The 19,606-nt window shown below is 44.4% G+C and overlaps 1 protein-coding gene across 1 annotated transcript in view; it reads left to right on the top strand.

Moving 5' to 3' along the window:
* COL26A1 (collagen type XXVI alpha 1 chain) overlaps positions 1 to 19,606 on the top strand; it is a 187,356-nt gene that overhangs the window by 83,677 nt on the left and 84,073 nt on the right. The gene's annotated exons all lie outside the window — the stretch shown is intronic.

Here is a 19,606-nt window from a genome sequence, read left to right as displayed (position 1 = left end):
AACCTCATTTGGATGTATTATTTTTTTTATATTTTCATATTTGATATTTATCTGTAATTTTCTTTCCTTATAATGTCTGTCAGTTTTTCGTTGTGAGGGTTATGTTGTTTTCATACAACAAGTTAGTAGATTTTTCCTCCTCTATTTTCTGAAAGGATTTTTTTTTTTTTGTATTGTGGGTGTTATGTTTTTCTTAAATGTTTAATAGAATTCACAGTGAGACCATCTGGATCTGTATTTTCTTTATGGGGCAGTTTTTGATAACATATTCATTGTTATCGAATGAGTTTAATAACATAGATTTTACAAACATAGGGCTATACATAGATATAGGGCTATATATGTTCTGTATTTTTAATTTTAATAATTATGCCTTTTTAAATTAACCCTATTTATATGTATAATTTACATATAACTTATTATATACATATAATTTACACACACCAGAAGTATACTGTTCAATAAGTTTTGATTCCTGACTCTCATTTCTTTCTCTTCAAGTCAGAGATATTGCCATATTCTACTTAGTTACCCCTCCACATGCTCTGGTCCAGAAGATACCTCCAGGAACCACTTTGTTTTTTTTTTTCTTCTCTTGGGAATCATTGTTTCACGTCATTCAATGTCCGTGAACATTTGTTTCATAAATTTTGTCTAATTTTTAATTTTTTAAATAAATTTATTTATTTGAATTTGTTTCAAGTATATAGTACATTGGTTAGACATCTATATGGTTCATAAAACAATTCCCCCAATTGCTCTGTACCTCTCCTGGCCCTCCACTTAGCCATCATATTAATGCTAACTGCATTCCCTGTGCCATGCTCCCCCTTGTGCCCAACTATCAACTACTAATTTGTACTTTTTAATCCTTCACCCCATTCTCCCAGCCCACCATCCCCCTCCCCTCTGTCTGTCACCAAATTGTCCACTATATTTGTGAGTCTGTTTTTGATTAGTTTGTTCTTTCTCTTCCCTAGATTCCACATGTGAGTGAAATTATATGGTATTTATCTTTCTCTGTCTGACTTATTTTGCTCAGCATAGTAACCTCTAGGTCCATCCATGTTGTTGCAAATGGTGGGATTTCATTTTTTTAATGACTAAGTAATATTCCATTGTGTGTGTGTGTGTATGTATGCATATATGTATATACACACACACACATATATATATGAACCATAATTTCCTTATCCAATTGTCTGTTGATGGGCATTTAGGTTGCTTTCATATCTTGGCTATTGTATATTGTGCTGCCATAAATATTGGAGTGCATAGATCTTTATGAGCTGTTTTGATTTTCTTTGGATAAATATCCAGAAGTGCAATTTCTGGGTCAAAAGGTATTTGAATTGTTTATGGTGAGAGGGCAAGTTAAGTACAAGTTAGTATGACTGGAAACAGAAATTTCGTATTTTTCTTTATTGGATCTTTAATTATACTTCTGTATTATTTCTTAATTGTTCTTCTGAGGATTACAGTCTACTTCCTTAATTTCTCATAGTAAACAGAGTAAATATGGGGCTATTCCATGTAAGTTGAAAGAGACTATTAATAGTACAATTCCATTTATTCACCCCTACCATCTTTTGTGCTATTGTCATATGTTTTGAATCTAAATATTCTATAAAATTTACAATTCAATATTATAATTTTGCATTAACCAGTCAGATAATCTTTTTGAAAAGTGAAAGGAGGAAAAAAATAGTCTTCTATTTATCTCGTAGTTATGATTTCCGGTGCTCCTTAATTTCTCCCTGGAGCTCTGAGCCTCCATCTGGTATCCTCTCTCCTCAACCCCAAGAAATTATTTCAGCATTTCTTATAGTGCAGATCTGCATGCAGTGAATTCTCTCACTAAAAAGAGCTTTTTAGTATTTACGTTGCCTTAATTTTAGTTACTTAATTCATTAAATTGTGGTAAAATACACATAACATAAAATTGACTATTTTAACCATTCTAAAGTGTATAATTCAGTGGCATTAAATACATTCACAATGTTTTGCAACCATCACCACTATCTAGTTCCAAAAATTTTTTTCCACCCCAAAGAGATACCCTATTCCCATTTAGCAGTAATTCTCCATTCTCCCTTACCTTAGCCTTTGGCAACCATAAATCTGCTTTCTGTCTCTATTGATTTGCCTATTCTGGATATTTTATATAAATAGAACCATACATTTTGTGTCTGGCTTCTTTTACTTAGCATAATGTTTTAAAGCTTCATCCAAGTTGTGGCATATTTCTGAATAATGAATAAAATTCCATTATGTGGATATACCACATTTTGTTTTTTCATTCACCCACTGATGGACATTTGGATCGTTTCCACCTTTCAGCTATTGTGAATAGTGCTGCTATGAACATTCACATCTAAGTTTTTGTTTGAACACCTGCTTTCTATTTTTTTATATATACACATAAGATTGGAGTTTTCTGCATCATATGGTAATTCTATGTTTAACTTGCTGAGGAACTGCAAAACTGTTTTTATAGTGGCTGCACCATTTTACATTCCCACCAGCAACATACAAGGGCTCCACTTTTTCCAATCATCATCTCCAATACTTTATTTTCCATTACGTTTTGAGTAATATTTTCATTGAGTTCATAATTCTGGATTGATGATTTTTGTCTTTCAGTACTTTAAACATATTGGTTGTTCCATTGTCTTTTGGCATTTATTGTTTCTGAAGAAAAGTCTGCCGTACTCATTTGTTGTTTTCCCTCTGTGAATGTTGCCCCCCCCCACCTCTTGCTCTCACTGGTTGTTTTCAAGATTTTTCTTTATTTTCACCTTTAAGCAGTTTGCCTATGATGTTACCAAATAGGATTTTCTTAATACTGCTTTGGGTTCTTTGCACTTTGGATCTATAAGTTCCAATTTTTAAAAACCAAATTAGGAAAATTTTGTTCATTATTTCTTTAAATATTTTTCTGCCCTATGCTCTCCTCTCCTCTCGAGATTCCAGTTGTGCATGTTAGATAGCTTGATATTGTCATTAGGTTCTGTTTTTTCCCTCTCCATTCCTCAGATTGGATAATTTCTATTGAACCATCTTCAAGTCCATCGACTCTTTCTTCTGACATCTGTGATCTTCTGTTAAGCCCATCCAGTGAGATTTTTATTTCAGATATTGTGCTTTTCAGTTCTAGAATTTCCATTTTATTTATTTACTTTTTGTTTATATTTCCCTGTTAAGATTTTCTCATCTGTTCACTCATTATGGCTGTAATTTATTTTATGTCCTAGAAGTTATATACAATAGCTTCTTTTAAGTCCTCATTTTCTATTTCCAACATTTGGGTTGTCCTAAGGTTTGTTTGTATTGACACTTTTCTCTTGACTTGGGTGACAATTATTTATTTTTTTCTTCCCTCTTTCTTTTCTTTCTTTTTTCTTTCCTGCCTTCCTTCTTTTCCATGTTAATAATTTTGGTTATATACTGAACATTTGGGTATGCTGTAGAGATTCTGGTTTCCTTGAAGAGTGTTGATTTTTGTTCTAGCAAGCATTTAAGTTACTGTAAATTTGTTAAGGCTTGGTTTTTATGTTTTATTGGGGTGGATATGTAAATCCCTTAGATCTGGGATATAGTTTTTACTCCTAAAGCATAGTATTTCTGTGGGTTCAAAGGCAGGTCCTAGGTGTTAACCCCCTAACTTGGAGAGATTCAAGTTCTAAATCATCTTCCTTCTATCGGGTAGCAGCTGATACCTCTACTCACTTTTGTAGCCTTTCCATTGTTGTCCTTTACTGAACTCATTGGATCTTCCCTATACATGCACAGTTTAGGGATTAGCCAAATACTTTTATATAGAATTTGGGGCTCTCTGCTTTGTGTCCCTACTTCTTTATTAGATTTCTTCCCTTAGTTCCCATGTTCTCTGGCAGCCCTAAGCCTAAACAATTGCAGTTTTTAACTTAAGTTCTGGCCACCCTTCGCTGAATGAATTGAAGTATACCCTCAGGGGGAAAATCATATCATGTAGAATTTACTCAGTGCTATTATTCTTTTGCAAGGGTTGAGTTCCTTCTAGTTTCTGCTGGCTTTATGTTGGTCTCTAGTGTCTTCAAATAGTTGTTTTAATTTTTTTTTTTATCTAGAGTTAATAATTTTTATCTAAAGCAGAGTTAGTCTGATACAAGTTACTCCATTATTACTGGAACTGGAACTCATGAACATCTTTTAGCTAAATCTTTGTCCACATATTTAATAATTTCCTTTAGTATAAATTCCTGTGCAGAATTATTGGGTTAAGGCCAATTGTACTGGTATAGACAAACTAAGAGGCTCTGGTGATCAGAAGGCGTTTGTCATCATCCTTTTCCTTTTGTGGTACCTGAAAGAGTTCCTGACACTTAGAGTTCTCTCAAGGGTGTACCTGGAACATGATTTCTGCCAGTACATAGTACTTAAGCACTATGTTTAATTTTAAAAGTAGCTCCTTAAGCCACGTTCTACCAATAGATGTCCCTCTGATTAGTTCATTTGGCTGGCAACAGAGCTAACATCATCACCTTTATCAATATTCATATCACCATGTCATTATTTATTACTTTTGAAATGGTACTTTACACTTTAGAAAGGGCTTTCAGTCATATTCTATATTTCCGTAATATAGATACTGCTATAGGCTGAATATTTGTGTGTCCTCCTCACCAACCCTGGCCATTCATATATTGAAACCTATTATCCAACGTGATAATGTTAGGAGGAGAAGCCTTTGTGAGGTGTAACCTTTATGAATGGGATTAATGCCCTGTGAAAGAGACCCGAGAGAGCTCTCTCTCCACTTCTTCCTTCCATGTGAGGACACATGAAGATGACAAGGCTTATGAACCAGGAACTTGGTCAAAGTTATCCAGCTGAGAAGTAGCCTGTGCAGGACTGGAACCTGGGTCTTTTGCTTCTGACTGAGTGCTTTTTACTCTAAGCCACTTGGGACCTTTGAGTTCTTGAGAAATCCCACCTAAGTTGTCCCAGCACAAGGGACAATTCATCTGAACGGTGGGCTTGTCCTTTCCTGCAGTACCTGAGATGGTCTGGTTCATTGTGTTTTAGAGGCTAGGTCTCATGTTGCTTTGGTATTGTGGGGGAGATCTGCCACGAATTCATCAGGAGATGATAAATGATAACTTTAACCCAAGTAGGGGATTTTTCCTCTTTTTTTTTTTTTTTTTAAAAAAAATTCAGCTGGAGTCCTGGCCATGACAAGACTAAACCCCCTGGGCCCCCATATAGGCAAGGGCAGGCCTGGGGCGAGGTAGCTTAGTTAGTGCATCCAAGCATGGAACTGATTGATTTGAGTCCAAGATGATGTTGACATTTCATCTCTGGCTAGAGCTCTGTGTATGAGTATGTTTGTGTTTTGAATGGCTGAGGGTTCAAAGCCAGAGTTGTTCTCTTGGGAAGAGCCTGCAACCTCCTGGCCAATCTGCAGAGCTCAGCATTTCAGAGAAATGATTCTCAGTGAGTCTGATGATGTTTCCGGGACTTGCCTACCATGGTTGTCATTAAAGGGAGGGACAAGCAAGTAGCACCATTTATTTAAAGTAGCTGAGGTTCTAGTCACTGTGCTAGATGCTTGGGTCATATTGATGAAAAGGGGGCCTCTGGAGCAACCAGGTGGGTTATGAATGGGAGAAGGGGCGCTGGGGCCAGAGGAGTGAGCAAATAACCCTAATACCGTGAAATAAAGGCATTGCTAGAGGTATGTTTGAGGTGCTGTGAGACCCACAGTAGGTAGGGACTCAAGGAGTCTTCTAGTACCTCAAGATCTAGCCTTCTGGATCTAGCTTCGCTCACTTTCTCAGGACTCCACTCCACTGGGCATCCCCTCTCTCCTGTATTTTCTATATTTTTTACTTGCTGGTTCCCTCCAATCAGCATATGAACACACCAAGCATCCCTCATCTATGAGAAGACAATCTTATTGAACTTTGCATTGCCCTTAAGCCACTGCCCTGATTTGAGCTTCCTTTCTCAGCCAAGCTTCTTGGAAGAACTGCCCACCTTCTCCTCCTCAGCTTCCTTGCTTTCAGGGTCTTCTCCAACCTGTGAAGCTGGGCCTCTGCCCCTCTTACCATACAAGGAGTCTTCTCACTGACTGACCTCCATGCAGGTTATATCCTCATCATATTTATTCCTACGTCCCCAGCCACTGGCAAAGAGCTGGAACCTGGAATGTTTCCTAAGTGAATGAATGAATACAAAGGCACTTTTTATGTGTGTTATATATGAGGTTCAACTGGCAGATGGCAGGATTATCCCCATTGTATAGATGAGTAACAGGCTTAGAGAAATTGATAATACTTGTGTGAGGCCCTGCAGGGCCGATGGGGGAGGTGGAGGCTGAGTGTTGGGAAAAGGAAAGTCTATGCTTGCTGCTGGCTCTCTGTCTGGCTGAGCTGAAGAGGACGCTTCATAGGATCTGACTCGGTCACTTCTAACACATGCCTCTTTCCTGGTATCTTCAGTAAACTTTGGGCCCTGATCTGGTAGGGAGGATGAGCTGAGGACCTGTTTTGTTCAGCATCTGCTCTTGCTCTCAGCTTCAACAGGCATCGTGGCCTCGCTGATGAGATTCTGGGCCCTTTGATACTCCATCCCAGCCTGGAGTGGTTCCAGCTGTTGGGATGGGTTTTGTTGTCAGACAAACATCTTTCAGCACCTCCCATCATGCTGTGTAAGGCTGTAAATATCCGCAGATGTCACCTGCCTTTACTTTTTCTGGGAAAAGCTTGCACAGGGGCTGGCCCATGTCGCAAGCGCATTGCTCAGCTGCTGGGCTGTCTGCACATTTAGAGGGCTCTCAGCACTCCCCATGGTGGCTCCTTCTTCTCCCATGGGCAATTTACAGGGGGTTGTAGGGGCCAGAGTGATGCCATGGAGATGATTGCTAATCTCATGAATTTTCTGAGACCCTTCTGGGCCAGGGTTAGGCCACCCGGGGGAAACCTGGGCATTTCCCTGTTGGCCAGAGGGGTCCTGCATCTCTCCAGGGCAGATGCTTCAGGTATAAGACAAAGCTCTCCTGTCACTCACTCCAACATGCTGAACGTAGGAAAGGGAGTTAGGGCCTCTGGTGAGGTGTGGGAAAGAGCAGGGCAGAGCCTAGGGAAGTCAGTCTCTCTTGCTCCAGTTAACCACTTCTTTGAGACGTGAGTAGAGGCTAGACTAGAGACAGGGAGCTGGAGCACACGAACCCTGGAATGGTGCAAATGCTCTTGAAGTGAGATGTCTGGGTGTGGGGAGGGGGAGGCTGTGGATGGGAGAGAAAGAGGGGCCAGGCAAATGGCAGCAGATATGCGTTCCACCCAGCTAAGTGGCTGGGCCAAGGCTACCTTTAGGGAGACTGGGGTCCCCTGATAAGCTCTAGGGGGAACATGTTTATCCCCCAAGTGGTCTGTTAAATGCCAGTAGGCTTTTCTCTAGGACACTCAGGAGGGGAGTGGAGAACTTTATAGAACATGGCCTACATGTGGGGGTTACATTAGGAAAATAGGAGAAAACATAAAGAAAGCGATAGTCATTCGATTCAGTAGATCAGGGAGTTGTTTTTTTACCTTCTTCTTCCCCTTACCATTATGATCCTCTCTGGGGCCAAGGTCACATACTGGGGTTCATACACTTTGGCTTTGGGTAGCCGGAATGCTCAACCTGTCACATTACTGCAGGGAAGCATTCCCAGTACCTTCTGGCTGGGGCTGGTGTGCAAGGCAGTGAGCACATGTCACCAATACTGTGGCCAGGAAAGGGGAAGGGCCTTGGCCAATATCTTCAGCCATAAGCTCATCCATCTATACTCTCCCAGCCCGGGCAGATCCAATGGTCAGCAGAGGCCGTTGGTTCACCCTAGTCCCACTCTTGGGGGTCTATAGTGTTGCTTGTTTGGGGCCTGCCTGTGCTTAGAAGAACCCTTGGTCTGTTATGGTGGATAACAGGGAGCACTTGTAACTCGACAACTCCATCTTCTAAGTATTTTTGCTTATTTTTCTGGGGTATCCAGGGCTGCAGCATCACCAACAGCTCCCCACATGGCTTACTGAGACCCACATGCCTCAAGCTCCCAGTGACACATGTAGGAGTAGAGAGAGAACTCAATAGCCAGCAGACTGGACTCATCATGAGAATCCTAGAATTGGGATGCACACAGGTATCTGCAGGATGAGTCTGAGCAGAGCAAATCAGGAGCCCACACCTGAGCTGAGGAGGGGCTTGTGAGGAGGACTTCCATGGTGAGTCATGATCTTAAGGAGTGATGTGGCCAGAAAACACTCTCTCTCTTCCCAGAAGAGGGGTCTGTACCTCTTAGAAAGCAAGAACAGGCTACAACTGACAAGCAGAAGTAGGTCATTGAACTTGACATTCTCTGTGAAAGCCTGCTGCCATCCTGACCCTAAGCTCAGTCTTTTCTAGAAAGAGGAGGGAGGTGGATGGGACTCCAGCTCTCCCAGAGGTTGGACATGACATTTTTCTTACAGTTGATCCCACTGTGGGGCAGAGAGGGCTCAGCTCTCAGGACTTGGGACTGAGAACTTCCAGTAGAAAACAGAGCCTGGGCCTTCCTGGTGAGGAGAGGGGTACGTGGGAGCTGGCGTTTCCTGAAACTGCAGAATCAGTCGCCCTTTGCAAAGCTCTTTAAGCCAGAGCTGGGCAAATCTGCATTCTTGGTGCCTGACCATAATTCTCATGAGCTACATGGGAGCTGGGGGATGTAGGCTTGGAGCAGGGAGCTGATTTGTGCAGAACCTTGAGCAGGAGGTGGTGGGATTGCTGGAGCCCTGCCTGGACATCACCAAGCTCACCCCTCCCACCTCTGTAGGCTGTGTCCATATGCCCCAAGGAGGCACAATGCAGCCCCACCAGGCTCTGTTTTTGTGAGAGATGGTGGAGCTGTCCTTCCCCAAGGGAAGATGGAGAGCCACCCTCTAGGCTGCACAAGTGCCCTGTGAGGAAGCTTGACCCAGTTTATTTTGATGAGATGACAGCATAGTTTGTATTCACATAGTCTCAATGATGAGCTCTTTTCCAAACCACTTATCTTAGCTCAGGCTGTTATAACAGAATACCATAGACTAGGTAGCTTAAATAGACAATTTGGCACGCTGTGAAGTCGAGATCAAGATATGGGCAGATTCAGTTCCTGGTGAGATCTCTCTTCCTTGCCACTTTCTCACTGCATCTTCACATGATAGGTTGCGGGGAGGGAGAGAGCTCTCTTTGGTGTCTTTTCTTAAAAGGACATTAATCCCATCATGAGGCCCCACCCTCATGACCTCATCAAAACCCAATCACCTCCCCAGGATTCCATCTCCAAATACTATTACATTGGGGGTAAGGGCTTCAACATGAGTTTTGGGGAGACACAATTCAGTCCATAGCTCCCCTTTTTTCTTGAATTCTGAACAGCTGGAGGTGGGAGGGGGACCTTTGGCCACTTGGCACCCCCCTTTGCTTATGTGTAGATGTGGCCTATCTGTGGTGTTCTCAGTGATACCAAGAGAACCCTGCAATTTGGAGCTTCTGTCCCCTCAAAGTTTATTGAGGGCCTGGGCCATGGACGACAGCTCCCCAGGGAGCCGCATGGTCTAAGCAATCACTCTGGTAAGATTCTGGCTTTCAACAGGCCCCTGAGATCCTGCCTCAGACACTGTTTTCAAATCCACCCTTTGCATGACCATCAGGCGGATCCCCTAAGGGGCAGATTGAACCTTGCTGATGTCCCGCTGAAAACCCTCCATCACTCCCCTTCCTCCACAGGAAGATGTATGGGCTCCTTAAGCTTCTGTCTCTCCCAGGCCTCAGCTCCATGTCTCTTCTTCTCACACTTTAAGCTCCAGCAGAATTGAGCAGCTTTTAATAATCTGAACACGTCAGACGGCTTCCCGCCTCTGTACCTTTGCACTAGCTATTCCCAGGCCGCCAGTGCTCTTCCCCATTTGCCTGCTGCGGAACTCTTCTGTCATCCTTTAAACACTCGCGTGGCTACCGCTTCCTTCTGTTAGCCTTCTTCATCCTATCACCATCGAGAGAGGTGTGATCATTGTCTGTGCAGCTTCTGCACCCCAAGCACACACTCATGGCAAGTAGCACATTGGATGATGCGTTATTGAACTCCTTGTTAGACAGCCCTCCCGACCAACCAGCTCCTGGATGATAGGGCATAAATCTGACTCCTCTGTGTCTTTGTGCCCACCAGAGAGATTTAGTAGGAGTGTTCATTAAATCTCAAAAGTGTAGCTTCTGGGTCTCCATGCAGGGAGAGAGCTCCTGCTCAGAAGACCGGACCCAGGCTTAGAGGATTCTGTTTCTGCATAGTTGTGCAGGTGTTCGTCTGAATATGAGCCAGGTCCTTGATCTGTGTCCTCATTGTAAAATGGGGGCTGAGTAGGTTCAGCCTGGTTTAAGGTGTCTCTGGCCCAGACCTTCTCCAGGTGGCAGGATTCTGGGCCAGGACTGTTCTGTACCAACAGCTGACACTGAACTTGAACCTCTTATTTCTCCAGACTTAAAAAATATATATGATTAAGAAATTAACATAAAATGTATCATCTTAACCATTTTTAAGTGTACAGTTCTGTAGCATTAAGTACACTCATTCTGTTGTGTGACAGATCTCCAACTCTTTTTATTTTGCAAAACTAAAACTCTATAGCCAATAACCAGCATCTTCCCATTTCCCACTACTTTTTGTTTTTATGAATTTGACTAATATACTCATATAAGTGGAATTGTGCAGTATTTGTCTTTCTGTGACTGGCTTATTTCACTTAGCACTCAAGTTTATCTATGTTGTACCATATGACAGAATTACCTTCCTTTTTAAGACTGAATAGTATTCCATTGCCTGTATATACCACTTTTGTTTATCCATTCATCTCTCGATGGCCATTTGGGTTGCTTCTGTGTCTTGGCTATTGTTAATACTGCTTTTATGAACATGGGTGTGCAAATATTTCTTCATGATTCTGCGTTCAAGTCTTTTGAATGTATACCTAGAACTGGAATTTCTGGGTCATGTGGTAGTTCTATTTTTAACTTTTTTGAGGAACTGTCATACCATTTTCCACAGCAGCTGCACCTTTTTACATTCCCACCAACGATGCACAAGGGTTTCAATTTTTTCGCATCCTCACTAACACTTGCTGTTTTCTTTCTCCCTTCCCTTCCCTTCCCTTCCCTTCCCTTCCCTTCCCTTCCCTTCCCTTCCCTTCCCTTCCCTTCCCTTCCCTTCCCTTCCCTTCCTTTCCCTTCCCTTCCCTTTCTCTCCTTTCCTCTTGATAGTAGCCACCCTAATGGGTATGAGGTGGTATCTCATTATGCTTTTGATTTGCATTTCCCTAATGATTAGAATGTTGAGCATCCTTACATATGCTGTTGGCTATTTGTATATCATCTTTAAAGAAATGTCTATTCAAGTCCTTTGCCCATTTTTGAATCAAGTCATTTTTTTGTTGTTGTTGAGTTATGGGAGTTCTTTATATATTATAGATATTAACCTTTTGTCAGGTATACAATTTGTGAATGTTTTCCCTCATTCCCTTGGCTGATCTTTCACTCTGTTGTTTGTCTTTTAATGTGCAAAAGCTTTAAGCTTGATATAATCCTATTTGTCTATTTTTCTTTTTTACCTGTGTTTTTGGTGTCATACTCAAGAAATCATTGCTAAAGTCAATGTCATGAAGTTTTTCTTGTTTTAGTCTAGGAGTTTTATAGTTTTAGGTCTTACATTTAGGTCTTTAAATCCAATTTAAGGTACCTTTTATATATGGTGTTAGTTAAGGATTCATTCTGTTACATGTGGATATCCAATTTTGGCAACATTATTGTTGAAAAGATTATTCTTCCCCTCCCCCCAATTTTTTAATGGAAAATTTCAAACATACAGAGAAGTTAAAATAATTTTATAGTGAACGCCCCACCCCATGGCCATTATTTAGATTTTACCATTTTACTATATTCGCTTTGTGAGATATCTATCCATCTCTCCATCCCTCTCTTTATCTTATTTTTGGCACATTCCAAAGCAAACTGCAGACATCAGCTCACCTCTTGTCTGGGCTTCTCATACACATCCAGCAGGTGTTTAATGCTAGGGGTCCTGGCCTTTTATGGACATGAGCCATATGCCTCAGGACCGCCCTGTGAGGAAGACATGGGCCAACCATCTCATCCCTGAGCCCAGCCAGATGAGTGAAGATAAAGTGACCTGGCTGGGAGGTGAGTTGCAGAGCTGTGACATGAACCTCACACTCTCACTGAACCCCAAACCGTGTGCTCTCTAATTCACCATGCTGCCTCTCTGTTTTTTTCTGTAAATAGTTTATACCCAGCCATGGCACATCTGAATGAGAAGTCTACCCTGCCAGGCTGCCCCGCTGCCTCTCTGATTTGGAGGTTTCCAGATCCCACCCTGCTCTGCGCAAACTAGGTCCCCTAGTCAGAGCTGCGAGCTTTTCTTCCCCCAAGAGTATTGCTTGTACACCTGGCTTGGTCCGTGCCTAGGAGGATTTATACACCCACAGCCACCCTCACATTGTGGGGGAATTAAATAGCTAAGGAGAGAGTGAGAGACCTGGGCTGCCGGGGCTGTGAAGACAGCATTTCCAGGCTCAGAGCCCCCACGTTCGCCCCATTGAGAAGGGAGAATGGCTTGAGGAGAGGGGAGAATCATTTGCATATTTTCGAGTCAGCTTTCCAGCTGTCCTTACCTAGGGTGGCCCTTGGTAACTTACGTAACTTACGTATGGGGCAACAGCATGTTGGCTGCAAATGTGGGGCCTGGAGGCGGGAAAGAGCTGCTTCAGCTTTCACATCAGTGAGAAAAGCACCAGCGAGAGTCAAACATGCATTCTCACATGATCTTTATTTTCCAGACAGGTGCCGAGGTGTGGGGGAAGGGCAGGGGTTCATTTGGGTTTAGTGCTGTAGGATCAATTTCCTCATTTCCACCCCCCCTCCCCCGCCCAAATACACATAGCCCCTGACCTACCTCATCTTTTGGGGTTGTTTGGAAGATTTTATGAGGTAATATAAAAGAAAAAACTTTGTAAAGTAAAACTGGGGGAAAATGTTATTTACTGTTATCAGTGACTTTGATTTTTATTAAAAGAAATAAATAACATCGAGTCTTTTAATAGTGGAGTTTAATTAGATGATGTTAATCAAGTTGTAATAGGCAGCTCTGTTTTGGACATTTGAAGCCATCTGGGCTTTACTGGACATTTGTTTTTAGGTACAGAGCGGGCAGTGCCCATCGGAAGCCTGGTTAATATACTACCTTTCATTTCCTCATTATGGGGCGGAAGTCTTAGCTGTTGATGAGGAAGCTGGAGTGCGCCTCATGGTCCCTGGCTCCCTGGCTTACCAGGTTAAACACAGGGCAGACCTAGGTGTCTGTGTGTTTAACAATCTCCCCAGGTAAGGTCTCTCATGCAGGTGGTCCAGGTCAGGGATGTGAGAAACCTCGCTGTAGCCCTGCCCTGTGGGCCACGCTGGCCCCTCTGGGGCCACTGATAGTAGCTATGAAGAGAAAGTCCCCAGGCATTTTGTTGTCTTAATTAAAAGAAAAAAAAATTGCCAACTTAAGCTTCTGCCAATGTATTAATTAGTCGGTATTCTCCAGCGGAGCAGAACCAGTCGGATATATATAGATACATAGAAAGAGACTTATTATGAGGAACTGACTCACACAATTATGGATACTTAGAAGTCTCACAATCTGCTATCTGCAAGCTGGGGACCAGGAAAGCCCGTGGTGTAGTCCCGATCCAAACTGGAAGGCCCAAGAACCAGGAATATTGGGATCTGAGGGCAAGAGATGGTGGATATCTCAGCTCTAGCAGAGAGAGTAAGTTTGTCCTTCCTCCACCTTTTTGTTCTATTCAGGCCCTCAAAGGATTGGTTGATGCTTACATGCATTGGAGAGGGTTATCTTCTTTACTCAGTCCACTAAGTCAAATGCTAATCTCTTCTGGGAGCACCCCCACAGACACACCCAGAAATAACGTCTTACCAGCTATCTGGGTGTTCCTTAGCCCAGACAAGTTGACATGTAAAATTAACCATCACAGCCTCTGAGGAAGGGCTGCCACCCCTACTTATTGTGGCCTGAGAAGGTCAAGTCAGTTCACAGCACCAAAGACAGAGAAGGTCAAGTCAGTTCACAGCACCGAAGACAGAGAAGGTCAAGTCAGTTCACAGCACCGAAGACAGAGAAGGTCAAGTTAGTTCACAGCACCAAAGACACATGAATCGAGAAAGTGGGAGGCCGGAGCTGTAGTGGGTTGGGTTCCCCGGGACGTAGACTCTGAGAGGGACTGGTGCAGAAAGGTTATTGCGGGACGGGGTGCTCTGAGAAACAACATCTGTTATGGGAAGGGAAGCAGGATGGATGGAGAAACGTGAGAAGCTGGGCCCTAGTGCAGCCTCAGTGAAGGCTCGGCCTGCCCCAGGGGAGCTGTGATATGGAAAGGCCCTTCAGAACCTTCCTGAGCTAAACTAAGGCCAAATAGTTAGGCCTTTAATCTTTCAAGTTGCTCTATGATTGGATATGGCTATCTGTCTTTGCTGAGATAAATCCCGAAGGGGCTGGCCAAGGTGAGCTGCCAGCCCGCAGGAGCTGGGGAGTGAACTCCACATCCTGAAGGGGGGGATCCAAGTGGTACAGCATTCACAAAGAAGGCCTTGGCTGCTGCTCGAGGTCCATCCAAATGTTCCAGGTCCCGAAAAGCCAGATCTTGTGTCGTTCTCCATATAAGAGGTCACAGAATTCATGACTGAGTAGATGGGCAGCACTGAGTTCAAATCTTGGTTCCTTTGCTTTCTTTTGGCATCAGATAACCCTTGGAAAGTCGCTTGAAACTTGAGCTTTAGCTTTCATACTTTTAAAACAGGCTAAAGGCTGCTACTTCACAGGGGTGCAGTGAAAACAGATATAGCACCCCCTTCCTATTGTCATCCAATGTGCTGAGGGGAAGATATGGATCAGGACGTGAGGATGGAAGTTTCAGCTGAAGCACAGAGACAGCTCATTCTTGCAATCTGAAGTGAGATAGCAAAAAGCCAGGGAGGGCCTCTTGGAAAAAATCTGAGAGCTGTGGGTGCTCTCCCCCGACCCCGCGTGCTCCCTTCACTAGGAATTATGAGAAAGGAGATTTCACCTTCCCAAGGCCTCCTGCAGCTCTGCCCACCCAGTGGCCTGTTTCTGCCTTCCACTTGGAAATTTGGAGCCTGGGCGGGCAGCAGCTGGGATGGAAGGACAGGGCCGGGAGCCCTGGAGGGAGGCCTGCGCCTGGGTTAGGAAGGCAAAGGTGGTTCAGGGGCGCCTGTGGACCTGACGTGATTGCAGCAGAGTAAGCCAGGACAGGGAGGCCCTAGATCCTCTACAGGCTGGCTCTCTCACCTTGCGCTGGGAGCTTCTCTCAGCTCAGATGCACACAGAGGAGTGTTTCTACCTGCAGAGAGTCTGAGCCTCCAGAGCAGATGTAGTGCCTATTCTGTTTCAGAGGGGGTTCAGCCCAAGGAGCCTCTTGGTCTATGACTTCTGGTGCTTTTCCAGCCCCAAACTCGCTGGCAGGTGGTGGAGGGATAGCTGGCTCCTGGTTCCCAGCCCTTGACCACCAAAGTGACATTTCAAGGCTGACGGTGAAAGTTGGGCAGGGCCTGGATGGTCTGGGGAGTCTGCTGTGGTCCTGGCCCCACTCACTCAGATACCTGAGTCCTCATATCTGGAGTGGAAGGGCACTTGCCTCGAGAGAGACTACTTCTTTTATGTCTCATCTGAGTCCCACGCCCTAGTCTCATGCCTGTGTGTAAGCCCTGCTGTGTATTTGTAGTTCTCTATCATGTAGTATCTTTGCCTCTCTCCTGCTGAAATGACTCAGTTTCCCCAATCCTTTTCCAGACCAGACAGGTCTCCACGGCCTCTACCTTTGCTGCCCTAACTGGTTCTTCTGCTCCTGAGGTACGTGGTTGATGAACTATGTCTTCCTGGCTCCATTTAAACATTTTTCTTTTAATGGCATGAGATTGACTAAGACTAGCTCGAGGTCCACTGTGAACCCAGAACATTCTCTCTGCACTGTTTTAACAGAGACCTCAGCCCTGGGCTGGGGTTGGAGGGGAGTTTCAGCTTTGTAGCCAGGCAAGAACGTTGACCCTCTTACACCCCTGTGCAAGACATACGGGTGGTGGTGACATAAAGCACCAGGCCCCTTCCTCTGTCACTAGAAACCCATGGACAGAGTATGGGAGGGTTACAAACAGGACAAGTGTTCTCTGGAGGTCCACACACGACCACCCCTGAGCGTGAGAATGAGCCAGGCCAGCTGGCTCAGGTCGACATGCCCTGTAGCACCACTTGGTGGTGGGGGGGAGGAGGGGGCAGAGGCTTCCACCCAGCCTGGAGGAAAGAAAGGCTGACCACCTCCACCTTCCTATTGTCCTGTAGCTGACTAACTGCTTTGCTCCTGGTGGCTCACTTTCCTAGCTAGAGCTCCAAGATGGGGTTCTGTGCTTGGCTGGTGTGTCATTCACACTCCCAGCACAGTTGGTCCTGGCCAAAAGATTCTGTTATCCCTCGCCTGCTTGGACAGTGGAAAGACCAGAGGCTTCAACCCAGACCAAGGGCTGAAATAGTGTCTCCACATACTCTGTGAGCAAGTCACTTCCTCTCTCTGAACCTCAGTTTCCTTGTCTGTAAACTGGGCACAATGATGCCTATCTTGCCGGTTTAATTCTATTGTATATCAAATAAGGGGAATAAAAAGTACTTGATGTGCACAAACTGTGGTATATAGCAGGGCCATAATAAATGGTTCTTGTTACTGTTATGATTTTCCCAACTTGCCCGGTGCTATGCACAGTGGTATTAGAAACATATTGACTGATTTGGGTGTCTTCCCCTTCAGAATACAGGTGCTTAGAACTGAGGTAGAACTGAAAATGTGTGTGTGTGTGTGTGTGTGTGTGTGAGAAAGAGAGAGAGAGAGAGAGAGAGAGAGAGAGAGAGAGAGAGAGAGATTGATTCAGTCTCTGCTTTTTTTAGATGATGGATATCTGAGTACGACATGGTTTTAGGCCCACAGATCCCTGGGCGCTGGGGGCACCAGGGGCACCAAGGGGCACAAAAGTGGGGTTCACTCAGCTGCCAGTGACCTTGAGAAGTCTGACAGATGGAGGCCATTAGGATCCCTGGCCCTGCTGCCAGGGCTGGGAGACCTGGGCTGAGAGCCCTGGGCTGAGGGATTGGTGAGTGACCTCACCTGCAAAGGTATTGTTTAGGGAACAGAGGTTTGCACCCTGGATCTGAGGTCCAACCCAATTCCCTTTCAAGGCAGCAGATGCTGTGAATGGAACTTGGGAGGCAGCAGGTGTGTGGATGGAGTTTAGGGTTTGAGATCAGAAGTTATGACTGTTCCTGGCCAAATGACCTTGTAAGTCACCTGCTGTCGGTTTCTCCTCTGGGAATGAGTTCTTAGTAGTTGTTCTGCTGGGGAGGGGTTGGGTACCTTTGAGGTCTCTGAGCCTGTGACTCTTTACTCCCCTTGGTGGGGCTCCCCGCTGCCGGAGAGCAAGGCCGTTGTAACTATGGCTCTGGTTATTGTAAACTTCCCGCAGAACGCAGAACGAGGCATACCTTACCATGATGTCATGTCTAGACACCCAGGTCAGGTATAAATTATGGAGACAAAGTAACATGTTCAGTGGTTAAACTGTAAAACTTTAATGAGTGGTTTCTGTGACTTGAACATGTGCTGGCGAAGACTGTTCTGGGAGGGAGGAGGAGAGGGGCTCACTTCCCTTTTCACTTCCTCTCCAGCCATCTGTAGGCATAGGCACCGTCTTTGAGGTAAGGTCCTTAGGACTCAGCAGAGACTCTGGTCCCAGATGGTGGCTTCCTCCAAAGCAGGAAGTGCCCGGTGCTGGTTTTCATAGACCTGGTTGCTGGAGGTCTGCTCTACTGAGCTGGGTGGACATCGGGCAAGTCACAGCCTTTAGGGCCTCAGTTTCCTTGTCTGTAAAGTGGGGGCAGGAGAGAGAATCTTCTAGCACAAACGTTTCCATCGGCTGGTCCTCTACAACCTGGCAGACAGAATGAGTAGACACGCATGTTGAGCAGAAGGAATGCCTTTTCGAGTTTAAGACCTACCTCCTGGGGCTATGGTGATGAGAAATTTGGCAAGACAGAGGAACGACTTTGTAGGCTGTAAAGAGCAGTGCAGACATGAGGAGGCCTATCCTGAAAATGCAGGGTCTCCTTTGAAAAGGGCTGAAAACTATGCTCATAGCCATTTAGGGGATATCTTTGTGGGGAAGACGGACGCTGTTGTATGTATGTGTGTGTTCTCTCCTGACACCAAATTCATCATCCCAACACCAGTTCTCAAATTCTCTGACATCAACTGGGTGTTGAACACTTCAATTTATCTCTGACATTAACGACCTGGAGTTACACAGACCCTATGAATTAAGGACTGAGTCTCACAAGACTGCCCGCACTTCTGTGCCAGGACAAATGAGATCCCCAGGCTACCTGCAGCTCTGTCGCTGTGCTCACTACAAATTCGTGGGTTCCCACAACACTCTCCTCAGGTTAGGCAATCCTTTAGAATTACTCCCAGAACTCAGGCTATGTTCTGAAAAATGTGTTCTTAGGAGATTATGTTCTTGTACAAACATCATAGAGTGCACTTACACACACCTAGGTAGTATAACATACTACACACGTAGGCTATATGGTATAGTCTGTTGCTCCTACAAGCCTGTACAGCAAGTTACTGTACAAAACAACAAAAGATTAAATTCAAGCACGAGAGGAAATAATGCAATCAAGAGACGAGGTAAACGTGAGATGTATGAGGCTGCTGCCGGCGTAACACAACATACTGTTTTACAGCAGTTTTTTTTATGAGTAGAAAGTACACTTTAAAATAATGATGATAAAAAGTATAGTACAGTAAATACATAAACTAATGACAGTCACTTATTATTATTGTCAAGTGTTATGCACTGTTCATGATTGCGTGTGTTGTCCTTTTATATGACTGGCAGTGCAGCAGGTTTGTTCACACTGGCCTCTCCACAAACCTGTGAGCAATGCTTTGCACCACAATGTTATGATGGCTACGACGTCACTAGACGATAGGAATTTTTCAGCTCCATTACAATCTTTTGGGACCACCATCATGTAGGTGGTCCATCGTTGTCAGCAACATCATTATGCAGTGTATGGCTGTAGTTATGATTTTAATTTTGTTATAAATGATACAACTCAGGAACAGCCAAATGTGACAGATGCATAGGCCTTCCTACGTCCTTGCCAGAGGCACCACCTTCCCAGCATCTTAGAAGCTCCGGAAGCTCTCCATGTCCCATTTGCTTAGGGTTTTTATATGGGATTCTGTTATGTAGGCACAATTGATTAAATCATCGGCCATTGGTGATTTTACTCAGTCTGCAGCTCCTCTTTACCCCCAGGAGGTGGAGGTTGGAGGGTGGGGCTGAACCCTCTAATCATAGGGTTGGTTTGTCTGGCACCCAGCCCCAACTTGAAGCTATGTAGGGGGTCCACCTAGAGTCACCTCATTAGCATGAA

The sequence above is a fragment of the Rousettus aegyptiacus genome, unplaced genomic scaffold (assembly GCF_014176215.1).
Source record: "Rousettus aegyptiacus isolate mRouAeg1 unplaced genomic scaffold, mRouAeg1.p scaffold_m13_p_8, whole genome shotgun sequence".
In the NCBI taxonomy this organism is placed as follows: Eukaryota; Metazoa; Chordata; class Mammalia; order Chiroptera; family Pteropodidae; genus Rousettus; species Rousettus aegyptiacus.
Note: the sequence above shows the minus strand (reverse complement) of the source record. Positions and strands in the feature narration are given on the sequence as shown.